Raw genomic sequence first — 20196 nt, 5'->3', positions numbered from 1 at the left:
AGAAAACAGCAGGTGGAGACAGGGAAGGGGAAAGAAAGGATGAGACAGGACTGATTAGTGTGATACTGAGCAGCCTCAACACAACAGCTGCTATCTGGCATCAAATTCTCCACATAAGTGATGGCTGGATGGGGCCTGCAGGGAACTTGCCAGCACATTTTACCACATGAGCCATACGTTCTGTGTCACAACTGCCAAAAGCGCTTTGGGGTTGTAAGGATGGTTTGTGGTTGTGGCTTGGCAAGAAGTATAAGGAGGCAAGAGTGTGTCTTTCAACTGTACTGATATGCCAAGAATAAAGGAAAAAAATACAGGGAGGCTCTCAAGCTTGATCCTTGTGACACTATCATGAAAAGAAATGTTTATTTATAACAGGAGAACAAATCTGTGAATCACAAAACCTAACTGGCAGCTTGCAGTGATGTGTAAGGATCAGTTTGAAAGTCTTCTTCCCTCCACTATATTCAGGCTGCAATTGCAGGCAAAGGCACCTCGTGCTGACTAGCAGCCCACACAGCGCTTGGCAAGCCTGATTTTTGAGGGAAGGCTGAGATTTGAGATCTCCTGGTTCCTGCAAGGAACTTCCAGATGTTCACAGGAGGTTGTCTCACAGTGAGGGTTGGAGCTGGACTGCCCCGGTTTTTTGGTTTGGTTTCTTTCTTTTTGCTTGTATGAATCTGGCACGATACACACCTCAGTTTGGAAACCTTGACCCATATTAGGTTACACTTCTAGTAAAAATCTCGTTCATGTCAGTTTGAAAACCACATACTTCAAAATATAATGTACTTCAACATTCTTTAGCTCCCCCCATGCCCCATGGCCTCTAATTTAGTAGGGGTTTAAGAGCATCATGTGCTTGAACTTTGAGCTGCTCCCAGGCATCTAAAAAAAGTAATTGGAGTATTTAGGCTTTAAATGGATTCTCTTTTCAATCTAAATGGTATCACACATCAGAGATGTCAGTGTGGAGTGGTTAAAGAGAGATTAGAAATTCTCCTAAACAGTCTGGTAATTAAATCATTTATACATACACACATTTGTTTGAAGAAGCTCTGGCTGCCCCAGGCCTCATCTCCTCTGTGCTCACAGCACCTCAGAGTGTGGGGTTTGAAAACCCATCCTGCCTGAGGGCAGTGGGTGTCAGCCCCTCTCTCGGCTGCTCATTTGGGATTTCTCAGGACTGTTCCCTCAAGGAATACTTCTTTCTCAACAGAAGCTCACAAGCCTGATGCTAGACAGCAGCTGGTGGAATTAGACACTAAAAGACCTTCAGGATTTATGCCTTCATCTTTTTATTCCTTTCATACAGTATCTAGTGCCTATCAGCCATTGCAAATAGAAATATGGTAAGTAATGGCTAAACTCTGCTTCAAGTCCAGACCTGAGAGCTGTTGTTATAATTAAGTCATGTAAGTTACTTATCTTTTCAGTTCCTTTTTTAAAGCCCATAAGTTTTTATCTTTGACAAGAAGCACAAGCAGCAGCAGCAGGAATGGTCCTGCTTCCTGTGGGGCAGTGGCTGGTACCACTACACAAAGGGGCTGAGGATGCACTTTCCTCTTCCCCTTGAGTGTCCCCTGCCTCTAGACAGGTAATCACTGCAAGGGGATTGCAGAAGTTCTAGAATCACCTATTGCTCTCAAAATAGGGCACACCTAAAATAGACTTCACTGGTTATGAGTAGCCCAAATAACCTCTCTAATGTTCTTTCCTATCAGCTTTGTTTTCTTTCTTTAATTTGCTTACAGAGGAGCTGATACATGTATGTGCTCACATTCTGTTAATTTGGAGAGCTCTGTGCTGGGACAATGTTGACACACAAACAGGGTCAGGCTCTTTTCCTATTCCTTTCTTTCCAAAATGTATCAAAAATATGAAGAGGCAATGCAAAAGTTTTCATATATGTCATTGCACTCAGTCACATGAAAGCAGCTCTTTTGCTAACTGCACCCTTCTCATTAGAGTAATTGCTACAATAACTCATCAATACACATTCTCAAACACACATGCCCAGCTATAAAAAGGGATAATGACATTTTATGGTCACCAGCAGTGAATCAAATCATATCAGCTAAACCTTAGCAAACATTTTGTCTTAAAAACGTGACAGAATTCCTCTACTTTGTCACTATACTCATCCAGTGACCCTCCTGAACATGCCAGAATGAGAGGTTAAACCTAAACAATGACATCTCCTGGGTGGATTTTACACTGTGCAAGATCAGTTTATTTGTGCTTGGGAAGGAGTGACTCACAGCAGCCCAGTAACCAGAGGTAACTATGCAATATATACAGTGACTCCAGCAGGTTTCCCAAGGGCATTTGTTCCACTCCCTCTTCCACAAGGCACGGAGCAGCCACGTGTTCCTGACCACATTTCAAGTATTTCATATAAAACACAGAGCTTCACAGTTAGCTATGTCTTAGCCACCTGGGCTTGTGGCATGCACATCATCAAAGAGAGAAAACCCTTACACTTTAGGTGCAGTTTTAAGATCATGTTAATATTTTTTACATATCCCCCTCCCTTGTCCTGAGCTTATAGCACCAAAGGAGTTGTGCCCATGGATCCCTAGACCCAAGTGGCAGGGCATGCCAAACCATCTGTCTGTCAAGTGCCTGCAGCCTCCACATTTTTCTGCTTTATTTTATCTCTCTGAAAATGCTCTTCAATTAATTGAATTACTTACAGTTATAAATCTAAGATGGAAAAAATGAAATATTAGGCAGATCTGTCTCTTCATCCTTCAAGTAATACCCATATTCACATTCCTTCCTCTTTCCAGTCCCTGTTTGTTCATAATTCTGCTGGATTTCAAGCAGAGGACCTTGCATGTGGTCGCAGCACTCCACTGGTCACGATTCAAGGCAGCTGCAGATTTCCAAATTAAATACAATGTGGAAGTCCTTAAAACAAACAGAGATGCTTGGACTTGTAACACCAGAAGTGTTTGAGATTCCTTAAATATACACAACAGCTCATTCTTTGTGCTTCCAAAGCTCGCTGGAGGAATCAGGGCTTGTCATTTAGTGGAGTAATTATAATGATTCATTATTATGATTATTAATTATAATCATATAATCACAGTAATGATTAATAATTATAGTCATTACTATTTATATTAGAAGAGATCCTAGAGGCCCCAGTCAGAATAGTGGGCTCCATTGTGCCTCTTAAGGTAAGGACAGATGATTGGGGGCATCCTGAGGACGTGGGGACTGTGGTGAAGGACCCAGATCCTCCAGATCTGTCTCTGCTGAGTGCAGAGTGCACAGTGTGCTGGGGCAGCACAGGGGTGTGAACAGAGATGTGCCACCCTCTCAGGAACAGGGTGTCAAAAGGCAGGTGACACCTTGGGGAATGGCAGTGGGACAATGACAGGGGACACATAAAGTGACAGTCACAGTTTGGGGAAGGGACCTGCAGTGGCAGTGTTTGCAAAACCACTGTGTGCTCCTGTGCAGGTCCTGGTGCTCCACTTTGTGACAACCTGTGCCTGGGGGAGATGAGCTGCTGTGACAAGCACTGCCTGACTCCTGTGGTTGCCAAATCCCCAGCTCACTCAGCTCATGTGGCTGCACTTCTCTAGGTGTTTTCCTGCCCTGGCTTGGGAGGGACTTGCCCCATTCTCCCTCCTCTCTCTTCTCCAGCATCCTCCTCTTGTCTACATAGAATCATGAAATGGTTTGGTCTGAAAGGGACCTTAAAGTTCATCTCATTCCTCTGCCATGGAAAGTGACACCTTCCCCTAGACCAGGTTTCTCCAAGCCCTGGAACACTTCCAGGAATGGGGCATCTGCAGCCTCTCTGGGCAACCTGTGCCAGTGCCTCAACACCCTGACAGCAAATAATTTCTTCCTAATATATAACTTAAACTCACTTTCAGTTTGAAGCCATTCTCCCTTATGCTATCATTACATGCCCTTGTAAATAATCCCTCACCAGCTCTCTCATAGCTCCTCTTTCAACTTTGATTTAAACTTGGAGACTTTGAGATGTAAAAATACCACCTATACTTGGATAAACATTAATTATATCATATATTACCAAGCAGAGGACAACACTATCTTGTCTGCCCAGAACTGCCTGCAGTAATTGCTGAGCCCATGACCTTCTGTAGCATATTTTGCTCACTGCTGGAATTTGCTCTCTGCAGCAGTTAAACACAATGCATGATAATGGAATAGTCTAATACTGCATGCTCAGAACCCTCCTGAAGACAAGGTGCTACCAAAATTAATGGGGTTAATCATAAGTCTAGAGATAAATGTGTATAAATCTTTGAAAGATAAAGCCCTTGGACTCTTGTTCTGTCTTTACATAAATTGCTGCTTTCTTGCCACCTCCTTGTCCTTGTTTGAAGATGTAAGAGAAGAGAGCTCTGCATCCAGTGCTGTGATTTCTCTGGTCTTCTCCAGGCTCCTAAACTCAAATTTCTCTATTCCTCCAGTCTAGTCTCAAATTTCTTGGTTAACCAGTAAAAGCTATTTCCATTGTTCTATTTAGAGACTACAGGACACATTCAACTACTCACTTGTGAGCCAGGTCAACTTAAAGAGCTTTAAATATGTCTATACCATCTCCAGTTACAGAAGCAAGAAACAAAGCCCTTTTGTAAAATGTTAACTTCAAAATCCTGGGGCATATAAAAAATGGTGGTGCCTTATACATCTCCCCTTAACTCCTCCAGAGAGGGGAATGCACAGGTGATGATATTATTATCAAACACTGAAAAGTTAATCTCTTCTTGCAAAGGCAGATCTGTGCTTCATTAGGCAAGCTGATGAAATTATATCTGGCACGTGCTCCATGACACAGTGCAGAAGAACAATCCAGGAGCAGCCCTGGAAGTGTCTTTGTTCTTTCAGGAAACCAAGGAAAGGGACCAGCTGATGCTCAGGTACAGAGCAGGACACTGATGCTGTTGCACAGTGCTATGCAGCTTTCAGAGGATTCTTTTGATACTGCAAAGTTTTACATCCCTAGGGATTCTCAGTAAAGATGTCCACAGGAAAAAAAATAAATTAAAAATCCAAGGCTGAAAAACAAAGTTTGGAAATGACAAAGTCATCTTGTGCTCCAGCCCCTGAATACATGTTCACATATGTGTGTCAAACAGGGAGCAGGGTGGAGCTGGATGCTCCAAGTGGGTGAGTTATGGTGGAGCCTTGTCTGATTCACTCCCAAGGTTGGATGGTATGCACTCCACGAGACATGTGGCTGCACAGCAAACAATGAGCATAAAAATAAAACCTGAACAGCTGCCTCATTTGCTAAGCACGTCCATCTTGTACACTGAGCAAGCCTGGGTTCCTGTGTGGGGGAAAAAGCCCCATCTGATGGTATTAGCTATATATATACACACTGCATGTGGATACATCAATATCGGATGCTTTATAAGGCTGGGATATGTCCTGGACTCCAGACAGATATAAGAAGAAAAGACATCTTAGAGAATATTGCATTTTTGGCAACATGTGCTGGCTCAAAGGAATTGTAAAGGAAGTAAATTAAATAGTACTAAGAATGTGCATATTTATAGCACTTTTCATACAAGGATCCCAAAACACCTCTCAAAAAATAAAGCTTCACAACATTGCTGTGATCAAAATAACAAGCATCACTTTTTTCCTAATGTACGAAGTGAATCAAAAAGAAAAACTAATTTAACCAGACCATCAAGAGCAAGAAAGTCTGAATTTTAGGCTCAGATTTTAACTCTTAACCAAACTGTCTTCTGTGAGAACATAGAGGGAAGCTATTGATTTTCGTGCTTCCTTGCCCTTCTCCAATAATCCAGCACAGTGCTCAGGCATATGGTTAACTTAAGGCCATTGACTGTTGGCTTATGTTTCTGAAAAAACCTTTTGGCATGAAGTACACACAGTTTTGAGGAAAAAAACCCCAAAAAAGTGGGTTTATAAGAGCATTGGTCATTTTACCAACTGTGCCTAGAATTTCCTGGACGTTATAAATGTTCAGCTGAATCCCCAGTGTCGGATTGTATTAAAAGACTGTCCTCAGAAAGGAACGTTCCAAATTTCCATGAGCTTTGCCAGTTTCCAATGATTTGATGTTTATTTGAGCTATTGTACAAAGTTTTCTGTTGAGTCAGATCATTCAGGACTAGCTGCTGGGACCACAGAGTGTCAGCAGGACATAATTCATCTGTGGCTGATGGCAGCATGGTTTATTGGATAGGTAACGCTTCTTCAGGCAGAGATACCACCAGGAAACTTGATGGGGTTTATTTCCTGTTAAAACAGAAATCAAGCATTCTGTTGTCCCTTTCTTTGCTGGTTGGATCTCTTTAGAGGGTGGAGAAATACCTGCAGCATCTTTCTGGGGTGAAAGAGGGCAGAAGAAGCAGTATCATGATTTTAAAGAATGTCCTCAGCATGCTGTATCATCAGTGCTGCCTCGAGTCTTTTGTTGGCTTTTTGTCTTATTTTATCTTTATGCTTCCTACATATACACACACACACCTGCTGAACCTCTGCCTTTTCGGTCTGTTCCAAATGGAATTCCCTCAGACTGCATGAAGTACCAAGCTTTTTTTCCTCACAATAGAAGAAATACCTACCAAGATTATGCCTTGCTTTTGTGGTATGAACTACAGTTGAATAAAAATTCCCCAGCTGCACAGTGAGACCAAGTCTTTGAGCTCACATGTGCTTTCTGGGAAAACAGCTCACCCAGAAATGTAAAGCAAGAAATTTTTTTTTCTTTTTTTTCTTTTCTTTTTCTTTTTTTTTTTTTTTTNAAATGTAAAGCAAGAAATTTTTTTTTTTTTTTTTTTTTTTTTTTTTTTTTTTTTTTTTTTTTTTGTGACCTGTTCTCAAAAGTAGCCATGCATGGAGCTCTAATTAGCTTTTACCTCTGCAGATGGGACATCTTGGCTTCAAGATAGAGCCTGTGTTGACTTAATTACTTAGATCTTAAGCTATGCAAGGCTCTCGTTGCTTGTGTAGTACCTGGCAGTGCTGGAGCTGGACTGAAGTTCCTCAGCAAGACCTCAATGCAAATAATGAATGAAGCTGCATAAGAGGACTTTGAGTAACTTGTTCTAAACCACGAGATGTTTGGACTGCAAATAAAGAAGGATATGTGGATATAATCTGCTGTTGAGCTTTAGCACAATTCCTGTTAACTCTGAGCCTGACACAGCCAGAACAATAGCAGGCTATAGATTTTGTTTCCGTCCCTGACATTTACTGAGCACTGCAAGACTAAAACATTTTGAAGGTTATATCCAATGTCTTGCAGAACGAATGACAAATGTCAACCCTTACACTCTTGCAAGATCTGAACAGGAATAAGACAACTCTATAGACTGAGGCAAGTTTATTATTACAAATACCTTATTAAATCTAAATGGTAATGGCATTCCAATTAGCTCATTGTTAGGAATCTTTCATGTTTGACTTTCATTTAGACTGATTACGGGAATAATGCAGACCCTGTATAAGTAATTGGCACAAAATAAAAGCATTTGAGCTGCAAAAACCCTCCTAGAGGCTGTGCTCTTTAAAAAAAAATAAATAAAAGCTTCCTATCTTTCCCAGCTCATGAGCTCTCTCTGTTCACCATAATAATGAGACAACCCATTGAGTCTCCTGTGGGCCTGGTGGTATCGGAGCTCCCTTTTTACCTACCCCTCTCTTCTCAGGAGCTGTAGGGGGGCTCCTTCTCTTTTACTCTCCACCATCCTATTCTCTGCTCCCTTCGTCACAAGCCTTGGCACTGTTTTATTGATCCTGCTCAACTGTGGATTCTTTCACACCCAGATCACAGGCTAGCCTCTGTCTCTCCCACACCCTCCTCCTCCTTCTCCTAACAGCCCTGCTGGTCTTTCCAGATGAGCAGCTGGGAACTTGCCTTTCTGTCCTGGCTCCCTGCTCCTTGCAGAGAAAAGGTGTTTCCTTTTGCAGCAGAGGCTCCCTGAGCCGGACAGAGGCTGTTGGTGACTCCTCACAGCAGTTTTCTGCTTGCTTCCTTCAGAGGGCAGAATATGAGAAAGGACTTTTTCAATACTTTTTGTGACATGAGATGGAGATTTTCCCTTCTGCTGGTGGAAGGAGGTCTGGAGAAAGAGCATCCACTGTGGAGTCCCTCTTGCCATGAAGAGGACCAGAGCACAGCCCCTGTGGATCTCAGCCAGGCTGGTGGGTCCTGGCTTCCCCACATCAGTTAAATTCCAGCAGGGCAAGGGTGCACCAAGCCTGGAGAACCTGGCTTACAATTTTGTGTAGGTTGAGGAGGAAGCATCCCATTCCAAGAGATGTTGGTTTCAGGGAAGGGCACCAAAAGCCACTGCCTGGAGCCCCAGTTCGTTAGGTTAAGGGAAGGAGCAGCACAAGATGCCTGGTGAAGCATCCATCCCTGCCAGACCTCCCTTCCTCCTCTGACTAATCTGGTGCCAGCCCTGCCGTGTTTCTGGGCACAGAAGCTGCAGTAAAATAAGCCATGTAGCAAATATTTCCTCTCCTTGGTCTGGGTATGCACATCCATTTCACCCTGCTCTGTGCCAGGGCCAGCACATCCCCAAACCTTCTGCCCCTTCCCACCCCAGTGTGGGTGAGAAGGGCACACAGCAGTGGGCTCTGGGGATCTGAGATGCTCTCCAGCCACTTCCCCAGCGCTGGGATCAAGCTGGGAGCCGGGCTCTGGATTGCAGCTTCCTGGCAGAGCAGACACAGCATGTGTTATCCGTATGACGGCGCGCCAGGAAAGGTCTCTGGTGTGGGAAAGGCCAGCAGTTCCTACTTAGGAACTATTTGGCTTCTGCAGGGCTCTGGAGGGTGAGTTAGGAGTTACAAGTAAGCAGCAACAGCAGGGTTTTGGGAAAGGCTGGGGAAGTCGTTGGGAACAGCAGGCAGCTGTAGAGGAGCAGGAAACTGAAAGCTGGGACAGAGCAGCTGTGAGCTGGGCTGAGATGTGCCTGGCTGCTGCCAGAGGTGAACAGTGGGGCTCAGGGCACAGAGCTGCTGGACCCATTGGGTGCTGCAGCAGGGCCCAGGTCATGAAATCCCCATTCCTGGAGGTTCTCAAGACTGAGATGAAAAAACCCTGAGCAACCAGGTCTGAATTCAGCGTTGACCCCACGCTGAGGGGGAACTTAGACTGCAGAGCCGCAGAGGTCCCTTTTGCCAGTAATGCACGACTGAATATGAGTTGGGAAGGCCTGTTTTGTTCTGTCCCTTTGATGAAAGCATCTCTCATTTCTGACAGTGCTGATCAAACAGTATCTTCCATTGCTGGAACTGAGAAACCTGCCTGTGCAGGAGGGCTCTGTCCCTGGGTGCTGGTGGTGCTCACTGCACAAGCAGCCTGCAAATCTGTAAATCAGTCTATAACTCTTTGCATTTGGTCTCCTGGAGTGTCTCTCTAGGGTTGGTGACCCTTTGCCTGCTGGTAGTATATCTTCCTTCACTCCTCTTGCCTGTTACAGGCTGATTCTCCTGATGAAATTAGGGAAGATTTACATGGATTTCCATAGGAGGATTAGGAATTTCAAGTGTCTCTAGGCAGTGATGCTTAGTGGACATTTCATATTGGCTGGATCACAATCTGGTACAAAACCCAGTAGTGTTCTACAACATTTGAGCTACTAAAATCTAGTATGTCAGTCTTGTTATGAATTAGTCACTTCAAAGGAAAAAAAAGCAGCAAATAATGAAGCAAATGTCTCCAAAAGCTGTAACAGGTGAAATGATGACAAGTAATGGGCACATACCTAAATAAAGTGTATAGTTAAGCATGTGCTTAATTACTTTGCTGGACTGATTGTGGATACTTTCTCGAACTGAAAATGAAAAGTTCCTCATAGCTGAAGCATATAAACAGACCTGTGCAAGAGATCCTGCATTTTGTGAATAAGAAATACGCCCATGGATGGCTACATTTAAATTAACTCTGATTTTTATGGGACTCTTTGAACCAGAAACCACGACAGAACTTTTAATACTAAGCTGGCAGTAATTTAGGCATTGCTGTATTGTCAGGCCTATTTATCCTGCCTTTGTGTTTGTAACTGAGCTATATTTACTTGTCACATTAAAATAACCAAGAGTTCACTTTTGTGTGTTTGAGCCATTCCATGAGGTACACACAGATCAGAGCCTTGTTATCTGTCTGCAGCAATAAAGATGAAAAATCTGCTGACATCCCCAACAAGCTGTAAACCAGGTTGTTTAACAAAGTTTGTTTTGATGCTCAGAATCACCATGTTGTCACTGTTAATTAACTTTGAATTCAGGTGAAACCTTGGATGTTTCTACAGTGAACTGCAACAATGGACCTGGAGCTGCTAACTGGCTTAATAGCTACAAAATTCTTCTGAATAACCCTACTTACACTTCTGTCTATAAGGTTAACCAGAAAGGAAATTATGCAGAGTAAATTTTCTCTGTTTAAAACCCATAAGCCTTACAAATTATATTTACATTTAATTAAAAAGTAGACACATTAGCCATTTTTTTCCTGTGATTTTATTTTTTTTTTTCTTTCAGATTCTGCAGTGGTTGAGAATTTCTCTGCAAGATTTTTAATGATAATCTTTTTATAAATAATAAGATAGTTAGACAGGGTTTCCTTTAACCCCAAGTCTTGATTTGTAAGTTTAATCAGTTTCCAAACATATTATTAAGAATTGTGAACATACAGACATACACACAAAAAAACCCCCAAAAAAAAAACAACAAAAAAACCCCAAAAAAACAAAGGAAAACAAAGAAAAATGGAGAGAGAAGAAATAATTGAGATGCATTAATAGTACTCAGGAGTGATATTATTCCATCCTACAGAGCTGGATGAATTGCCTGTGTAGCCCTTGAAATTATCCTGCTAATCTCTTGCAGAATTCAATCACCTCCTTATCTCAGCTGTATATCCATACTACACTCTTTATCACAGATTATATTCTCTGTCTACATCCTAAAATTTACATCCAGAGTGATTAGTGACTTAGGTATCTGGATTTTGACATGAGGTTACTCAGAATAAGCCTAATTTGGGTTGTGATTTTGTTTGTTCCATGTCTTCTGCTAAGAAGAATATTTAATTAAAAAAAAAAAAACAAAAAAAAACCCCAAAAAAACCCCAAAAACAAAACCAAACCAAAACAGTTGGAGGCTTCTGAATGTTAGCTCCTAAAGCTTACAAGAATTTCAGGCACAGGTCAGGTGTCCAGACAGCTCTGTCCTCTGCATACACCATGATCTCTGAGGGAGCTGCAGGAAAGGACACATAAAACAAACTCCTGGAAGATCTTTTAGATTAGGAACAAAACCTTGTTCACAGGTGACAGCAGCCCACCAGGACACTGCTGCCCCAAAACACTGCATTGCTAAATTAACACCATCTGAGCCAAATTAGGGCTTTTTGGGATCAAAGTAATAAAGAGGAGAGGAGTGAATGTATTGCTCATAACAAACGAGTTCAAATGAGAAAGATGAGATAATCAGGCCAGAGGGAGGTGGAAGAGGGAATTCTGATGATTATAGTTATTTGGAAATCCAGTGGAGGGAGGATCCCTATGGCTGAAAAACATTTCCACACCTAGAATGTGTGGAGGACGAGGTTTTGGTGGTGACTACTTCTTTGATGTCTTTTCTTTCCCCTGCCTTTATCTAAGCTTCACTTGAGCCTCCACCAGCAGCTTGCTCCCAGGTGAGGTTAATTCCTAGATGCTGTGAGGAGCTAGCAGCTGACTTCTTAAACCACTGTTTAATTAGCAGTGATATTACATTTTCAGAATGGAGGCACGTACACAAAGGGCTGGAGTTATAAATTACACTAACAGAGGATAATCTACAGAGAGACAAGAAGAAGATGTATTAATGCAGTGCCCAGACATGCCCATGCATTGTGCTTAAAGCTGCCCCAGTGATGAGTGTGTATGTGGGATATCTGACTAAAGGCTCACAGAGCACAAAACAAAATAAAGCAAATAGAGGGAGGTAAAGAGGAAGGAAAAAATAAGACTTAATTCCCCAAGCCATTACATCACCTGCAAATTCAGACATCAGTAGCCTTTCACTGAAGGCACAGCTGCACTGTGCAAAAGTTGGGCAAGAGGTTTCCCTAAGTGCAGTGTGAAATAAAGAAATACACAGCATGATTATCTCACAGGACAGGAGCCTGTACTGCCACAAGAACATACTTCACAATATGTCATTCCCAAATCAAAATAATTTACCATAAAGTCAAATTAAAATCCTTTTTTTTTTTTTTTTTTCTGTAGTTCCAGAGCCACTTTGGAAAAGCCTAATTAGCTGATGACTATGAAATATATTGTTTCCTCCTGCACCAACAGAACCCCTTTTTAAATATCAGATATTTTAAAATATCTCTGTGATTAAAGAAACACATCAAGTAATAATCTCACCTCCCTATCCCCCAGCTTCCACTTGACAAAACCAGGACAGCTCAGAGTAAAAAGCCACTTAGAGAAACAAACCAAACCTGAGCAGTTTGTGTATGAAAAGCAAAACTGAATGGTTTGAGCATTGACATTGCAGCTCCTCCATGGCAAAAGGAAAGAAAGGACATGGTGGGATCATCAAATCCTTCTTTGTAGAAGTCACAGCCAGGCCAGAGATTTGTGAAAATTTCATCACTAAGTGAAACAACGATATTTGGATAAATTATGATAGCTGTTGGTAAATTAGGCATAAATTAAAATACTGTTAACGAGGAAAACCAACATATTTGATGAGCAGTATTTTAACAAAATGGATCTTCAACAATGAAATATCCTGATGAGTATTTCACAGTTTGTTTTTTTCCTTTTCTCAGGAGAGCAAGCATGGCATTATTGTGTTTTAGAAACCACAGAATCACAGGATCATTTAGGTTGGAAAAGACCTCTGAGGTCATCAAGTCCAACCCATGATCCAACACCACCTTGTCAACCAGACCACGGTGCTGAGTGCCACGTCCAGTCTTCTCTTAAACATCTCCAGGGATGGGGACTCCTCCAGCCCATTCCAATGTCTAATGACCCTTTCTGAGAAGGAATTCTTTCTAATGTCCAACCTAAACTTCTGGCATAGCTTGAGTGCCTGTCCTGTCTCTGGCTGTCTGGGAGGAAAGGCCAACCCCCACCTGGCACCAACCCCCTCCTGTCAGGTTTCTCAGATGCCCTGAAAAAACTCACATATTTTCCTTTTTTCTCATTTACAACTTGGAGGTCCATCCATGTTTTCTACAGCAAGTCATGAAAACAGCACTACCCTTATAATTATAATCTTTCCCCCAGGAAAGGGGGGTTTTGTCCAAAATGGAGAAAGAGCAGTGAGCAACCTGAGTACCTTCAGGGATCCAACCCTGCTGACTCCCAAAGTGTTTAGCAGAGGAGCAGGTGGCAAATGCTGGGTGTGCAAGATGGACAACTTCCTGAGGGACTGTCCTAGGGCTGATGTTAGTGCTGACAAAACATGCAATTGGATAAGTCAGGGGTTGTAAGGAAGATCCAGGTGCTCAGAGGTACATAACTGTGCTGGGCCCTCATCCTTGGAGCAGCACAGGTGTAAAGTGCACAGCCTTTGAAGAGGGCTTAAGCAGTCCAAAATAACAGCCTGGTCAAAGAGAAAACAACTTCATCCATGTGCAAACTTTGTAGCAGAAAAGATGTCATTTGGCACTCCAGAGTTGAGGCAGACCCCTCTTGACAAGCCAGACCCCAAAGAATTTGCCATCACTTACAAAAATTAATGTATTATTTATATAGATTATTATAATTATAATAATTATTTATTATAATTACTATTCAGTATTACTCTCTGAATCACAAGCAGGGGAGTTGAGGTTATGGGCAACCTGCAGGCCAATTAAATTTAAAGAGGAGCAAGCTTCCAGACTTCTAGAGCTATTTGTCTTTGCACAATGTTCCTGTCTGGCTGAGTGATACATGGAGCTAGGGTGACAGCCTGTGGCAAAACAGAAGAATTTCAATATCTTAATCCTTTTGATTTCCATTTGCTTTTGATCTTTTCTCCACTTCCTGCTTGTCAGTCCAGACAAAGGTGGTCACCTCGTGGTTGGCACCATTACCTCTGGTTTGAAGAAAGGGAAATTGCCATCCTCTCTCCATCTACATCCTCCATACTCTTCTTTGTTGGTGTTTTTGGGTGCTGCATACACTAAAAACCCATTTGACAAAATGGTGCTGCTCCTGGCTACACAACCTGAAGGAAATAATGTTATATGGGTCTTTGTAAGGATCATACCAGGGGATGGCTGGGTGGTTCCTTTGGGCTCCAAAAGAGAGGAGCAATGGAGCAGCCTCAATCTCACTTCTGCTTTTTTTCATGTTTTGTTTCTCATCTATTCCTTCACCAATGATATGGAGCTTAATTAAACCCATCTCATGTTGAGATCTTCTATTTGCCAGGGCAAAAAACATCAAAGAGAGAGGCAGGAGCTTCTGCACCTCTAATAACACTTTAGGCAATTTTCATTTGCAAAATATTTTTTCTCAGTCAGAGTTTTCTTCTAGAATCAGAGAACAGCCTGGGTTGGAAGCGACATTAAAGATTACTTGGTTCCAACCCCCATCCCATGGACAGGGACATCTTTCACTAGATCTGGTTGCTCAGAGCTCCATCCAGCCTGAATTTGAACACTTCCAGGGATGGGGCAAATGCTTCCAGGGATGGGGCAAATCTGCTGCTGCTTCTTTCAGATTTATTTTTTTTAAAAAAAAAAGTATATTCTCTTTATACTCTGCCCAAATTAATAAAATAAATTTTCTTTAAAGCGACACTAAATGAGTCACAGATGGTGTTGCCCTTTTGCAGGTTGCAGAAATCACCCATTACAGTTCTTTTAATTTATCAGTGAGGGAAAATAAGACGGCCTCTTGCTCCCTTGGCAGTAATAATCAGAAACAGTCTATTTGGAGCTTAATTTATCCCAAATACGTATTGATAGTTGTAATGAAGAATATGTGACCTCTTTGGGAGTCACCAGTGGATGGAAGGTGGATAGCTTTTATAAAACCACCTTTAATAAAAAAGAGTGTTATATTGCATTTGTTTGGTGGGGTATTTAAGCATATGGTTTCCATATCAGGAGCGAAGATGGCAAACACATGCTCCACCTTCCGAAAAAACCTTTCTTACGCTCATCACTGCTCGCAAAAAGAAGGCTGGGAGGGTTTGTTCTGTTTTATTTACCGTATTTTTATTTTACAACTGTGGTTATGCGGGAGAGCTGAAGTAATTTCACAAGGAATGATAAACTTGTGTCTCGTTCGGAGAGGGGTGATGGAATCTGCCCATCGGCTTAGCCCGCTCAGTCCCCGCTCCCTGCGGGGAGGATCACGCCAGCAATTGAGGACTGAAATCAGCAACTGAGGATTGAAATCAACAACTGAGGATTGAAATCAACTATTGAGGATTGAAATCAACAACTGAGGATTGAAATCAACAACTGAGGATTGAAATCAACAACTGAGGACTGAAATCAGCAACTGAGGACTGAAATCAACAACTGAGGACTGAAATCAACTATTGAGGACTGAAATCAACAATTGAGGATTGAAATCAACTATTGAGGACGGAAATCAACAACTGAGGACTGAAATCCGCGGAGAGGAGCGGACCCCGGCCGGGGCTCTGCGCTTCCCCAGGCACATCCCCGGCTGCGCATCCCCTCTCTGTGCCAGCCGGCGCCCGGGACAGAATCCCCGGCCGTGCCGGGGCTCGGTGCGGGTCCCGGGGCTGCTCGGTGATAAATCTCTCGGTCCCCTCGCTTTTTCGTCACTCTCCTAATCCCGTGCCCCCCTTTCATGTGCGGTAATTGCGAGCAGCTGCTGCCGCGGTCCGGAGCGCGCAGAGACAGAACAATGGCAACAGCTGTTTCATTTCGCCTCGGGCCAGCGCTTCCTGCTCAGTCTGCATCTGCCCTTCTGGCTCCAATTTATGCTCCTGGGTTGTTGCCGTGTTGTTTTTTTGGGGTTTTTTTCCCCCCTGTGACCCCGCTATCCGTTGAGGGGGGATTTGGAGGAGGATGCGCTCCAGTGTCGTTCTGGCAGCCGGACCCTCTGCTCATCGCCAGGGGCAAGGGGAGAGAGGGATGCCGTGTCTTTTCAGATGAAAACAATAACAAATGTTATAGGGGAAAAAAACACCCCAAAACATCCTGAAGTAACACAAATGGGCAGTAAGGCTGGGCTGAGGTGCGAGGTGGGCAGCTCCAGGAGCCCACATTCCCTGTGGGAAGTGGGGTGGCCAAGGTGCACCTGGGGCTGCCTGGACATAGAATCACAGAAACACAGAACGATTTGGGTGGAAGAGACCTTAAAAATCCCGTGGTTCCAACCCCCTGCCATGGGCAGGGACACTTTCCAATAGATCAGGTCACTCCAAGCCCCGTCCAGCCTGGCCTGGAACACCTCCAGGGATGGGGTGTCAACAGCTTCTCTGGGTAACCTGTGCCTCACCATCCTCACAGTAAAGAATTTCTTCCTAGTGTCTAATCTAAATCTACCCTCCTTCAGCATCAAGCCATCCTCCCTTGTCCTATCACTGCATGTCCCTGTAAAGAGTCCCTCCCCAGCTTTCCCAGAGCTGCTTTAGCTCAGCCAGGACCCACAGAATCGGTGCAGTCCCCAGACCCCACACTGGTGGTGGCCTTTAGGGTCCCTTTAAGCCCCTTCCCAATCTCCTAATCCTTTGATTTCCTCATCCCCAAACAACCATCGCCTGGACAAGGGGAAGCAAATGGTCCCAGCACCTCTAAGCAGAAGGAGAGGTGATTTAGGCTGGAACACACAAGTGTTCAGGACCAGGACTGGTCCTTGTTAAACTGTGGGCTTATTTAAAGGTCTGGAGTGGCTCAGGATGTTTCTTTTGAGTTTCTTTTTGAGTCAGATGCACACTCAGGATCTGCAGAATCAGCTTTTTGTGCTTCACCTTTTAACATGAATCCTTCCTTCCCTCCCTTCTGGTTTTTTTTCCCCCTGAGAAAGTGGCTGCATTCTTTCCTGAGTTAATAGTATCTTTCTGGGTTGGATAAGGCATAGATAATGATATATCTCATTAGAGGGGGAGAGAGATTTAATGTGAACTTCAAGCTGCCTTTTCCATTTTACAGAAAATAAATCCCTTATCAGCACAGTATATATTTTGTATAATTGCTCTTTGACATTCCCTCTTTGCTTGCTAATTAAAATGAAAGAAAACAGTGGTGAAATGTGCCAGTGTGTTTTTCTAGGAAAAGAAAAACTAAACCCCTCTTTTGTTTATAAATACAGGGTATTTCAAGAGCCCAGAGAATCAGTTGTTTTCACAGGCACGCTGCTGAAATTTATTATTATTTTCCTTTGGAGCCTGGCGTGGAGCACACCTGCAGCTGAGGATCAGCTTTGCAGGCCCCAGCTCGGTGGAGGTCACCAGTCACACCCAGGTGACAGCCTTGTGACAGGTGAAGCTGTGTGTCTGCTGGGAAGCTCCTCCTGCACTCTATGAGAACCTCAGGCCAATGTAATTTAGAGTAAAATACTCAGGTCTGTTTAGTGAAATGTTTTATTTTTCTTTCAAGAATGAAAATTAGAGCAAGAAAAAGTAAGCAAAGTGTAAACAGTAGCATAGATCTGTAGCTACTGTTGATTATTTCTTGTGTTCTGGACACTGTATCATGATTTTTTCCCAGTATTGCTCATTCAGAAAAGGTTTGTTTCCTCCTCCCATCTGCTTTGTGCATTTATTAGGTTTTTTTCCCCTATGAGCATGTTCTTGTCAGGGGAGATGCTGCTGGGGCATCACTTCTCTCAATGGGATCTTCTGCATCACAAGGCTGACACTTGGCATTTTTTTCAGACTTGTGAGAATTCCTTTAAAAGCCTTCCATCACACATCAAATAGATGGAAATGTCCTGGTTCAGCTAAGGAAAATGAATTGCTGTATGCGTTTGATGTGGCCCTGACATGAGAGCTACCCAAGGTGTTAGTTCATGTCCACGTCCTGGTGCTCCCAGCACACAGAGCAGAGCTGTGCAGCACAGGGCTGTCCCTCTGTCCTGCTGATGGTGACACCATCTGTCCAGCACACCCAGCCCCCCCTGGGCCATGCCAGCCCCAGCACTGAGCCACCAGGCCACGCTGCCTTGTTCCATCACACCTTTGTTGTGGTGACATCAGATCGCATCACAGCCCCCTGGAAAAGACCCAGAAGGGCACTCCAAGCTGCTGATCACACAGGGGAGCCAGGGTAACTAGCTGCTGACAGATTTATAGGTTTTAGTCCAATTAAAATGCTGTTTATTGCCTTTAGAAGGGGCCTGTTTGTTTCTAATTTTAGAAGTCAGTTTGGGAAGTGACCACCTTGGCAGCGAGTTGTGATTATGGGACCTGAAATTTTCCAATAGCACTACTGCTGTTATTCACTAATGAGAATTATTAATAACTATTTGGCCTTGGACATCATTCTTACATGGCAGGGCAGGAATTCAGGACCCAGAGAACAACAATAAAATTCGTTTTTCTGTGACAGCACTCAGCTTTGCTCCGTTCATCACAAATTACATCTGGTTTGACCAGGACTGGATTTGTCTCCAGTTTTTCCAGACACAGCCTCTTGCTTTCTACCCTTCCTCCCACTCTCCTCAGCTTTATGATCAGCATGGCAGCACCTCCAAAGGTGATGTGCCAGGACAGGAGCAACCAGCTCTGGTTTGGGACATGCAGTTGGTGTTTGAACCTGCTGCTTCTTTTCCTTGCACACCTTCTCTTCTGATTGCTCAAATTTATCCATTTCATTTATTCATGTTAAAGAGGGGAAGAAGTTTCAAGCTAAAGAAATTGGTGTAAATGATCATGTCTATCTCTGGCTAGCAGTAATGGCAGCTTTGGATAAACAAGAAGTGCAGAAACAGCAAATCTTGTTTGGGAATTAAACTAGAGCTGGAATTGGGATGTATTCGTTCTGTTCACAAGTTGGTGCAGTTTTGATGTGTGATTGTGGGAAAGCCACTTGGATGTCAGCTTTCCTACTATCTAGAAAACCTGGAAAGAGAAATTGTTATAAAACTCAGCTATTTATTTGTGAAATACTTTCAGAGCTTTTGGTGAAAGGTACTGAATAGCTGCACGCTTCCCTGTGGTTTATTAAATACACATTGATCACAATTCACCGAAGGCAATGACATGTTTTCAACAGGAGGAGACCCAACCCAAACACAGGATCCTCACGTTTCCAGACCTTGGAGAGGTCCACATGCTGAACTCAGACCCGAAGCTGGCGCTGGTGCAGAAAGCAGAATGAAAACCACAAGTCTCCATGCAAGCCTTGAAGTCTGAAGGAGAAGACAGGGGCTTAACCCCACCTCCTGCCTGGGGGTTCTTAATCTCCTGTAGGAATGTGACATTCCAGAAAAGCTCTTCTTGGGGTGATAAAGGGTTCATTGCCAGAACCCAGTGGGTTGTACCTTTCCATCTTCCCTGAATCATCTGTGATAATACTTTAGCTGGGTTCTGAAAGCATAGGGGAAAAAAAAAAAGATGAAAGGGAACTTGAATCAACACTATCTCCTGTGATAGCCAGGGCTTTAAAATGCCTAAAGATCTCTTTGATTGCACACTGTTTGGGCCATATGCCATCCTTTTATTACTTATCCATGTATTGGAGAGGTCATTGATGTTCTGTTGAAAATATATTCTACTTTTGGCCAAATCCAGGGGTATTTTTAGAAGAAAAATAAATGGCTGAAATTATTAATTTTTTTTTTCCTCAAATGATCCCTTCCTCCCCTGAGCAGAGGAAAACAGATATTTTACAAAAAATTTTGGAGTTAACTAGAATATAAATATCTGCTGAAATATATTTCAAGTCAACTTTTGGCCTATGGCTATTCTTTTTGTCTAACATACAGTAACTCCTTAGGAACCTCTCTTCTGTAAACAAGAATATTACTAAAAATATAGAAGAGAGTGAGAATGCCAGAAGGGGGAAATGGAAATTCACCATTTTCTTTTATCCTAGCCAGATCACTTCATTGGGCTAATAGCCAGGAAGGCTCAAATATGAATGGATCCTGCACAGACCACACCAGATGGAAAAGATCTGAGTTGGGCAAAAAGCTCTTTGTTGGACGTTGTATTTTTGTGTGAAATAATTTCAGAAAGGTAGAGCATTAGGCAAAGGAGCACCTCCATGCTTTGGACATGTTTTTGTGCTGATTCAAAGAA

General features: G+C 43.1%; 1 protein-coding gene across 1 annotated transcript in view; it reads left to right on the top strand.

Annotated features, from left to right (window-relative positions):
* Positions 1 to 19722, top strand: part of LOC107207069 — a 30214-nt gene extending 10492 nt beyond the window's left edge. Inside the window, exon 2 of the transcript XR_001522599.2 lies at positions 19169 to 19722. The gene's annotated coding sequence lies outside the window, so the exon portion shown is untranslated. The remainder of the gene's footprint in view (positions 1 to 19168) is intronic.
* Positions 19723 to 20196: the final 474 nt, after the last annotated feature.

The sequence above is a fragment of the Parus major genome, chromosome 6, assembly GCF_001522545.3.
Source record: "Parus major isolate Abel chromosome 6, Parus_major1.1, whole genome shotgun sequence".
Taxonomy (NCBI): domain Eukaryota; kingdom Metazoa; phylum Chordata; class Aves; order Passeriformes; family Paridae; genus Parus; species Parus major.
Note: the sequence above shows the minus strand (reverse complement) of the source record. Positions and strands in the feature narration are given on the sequence as shown.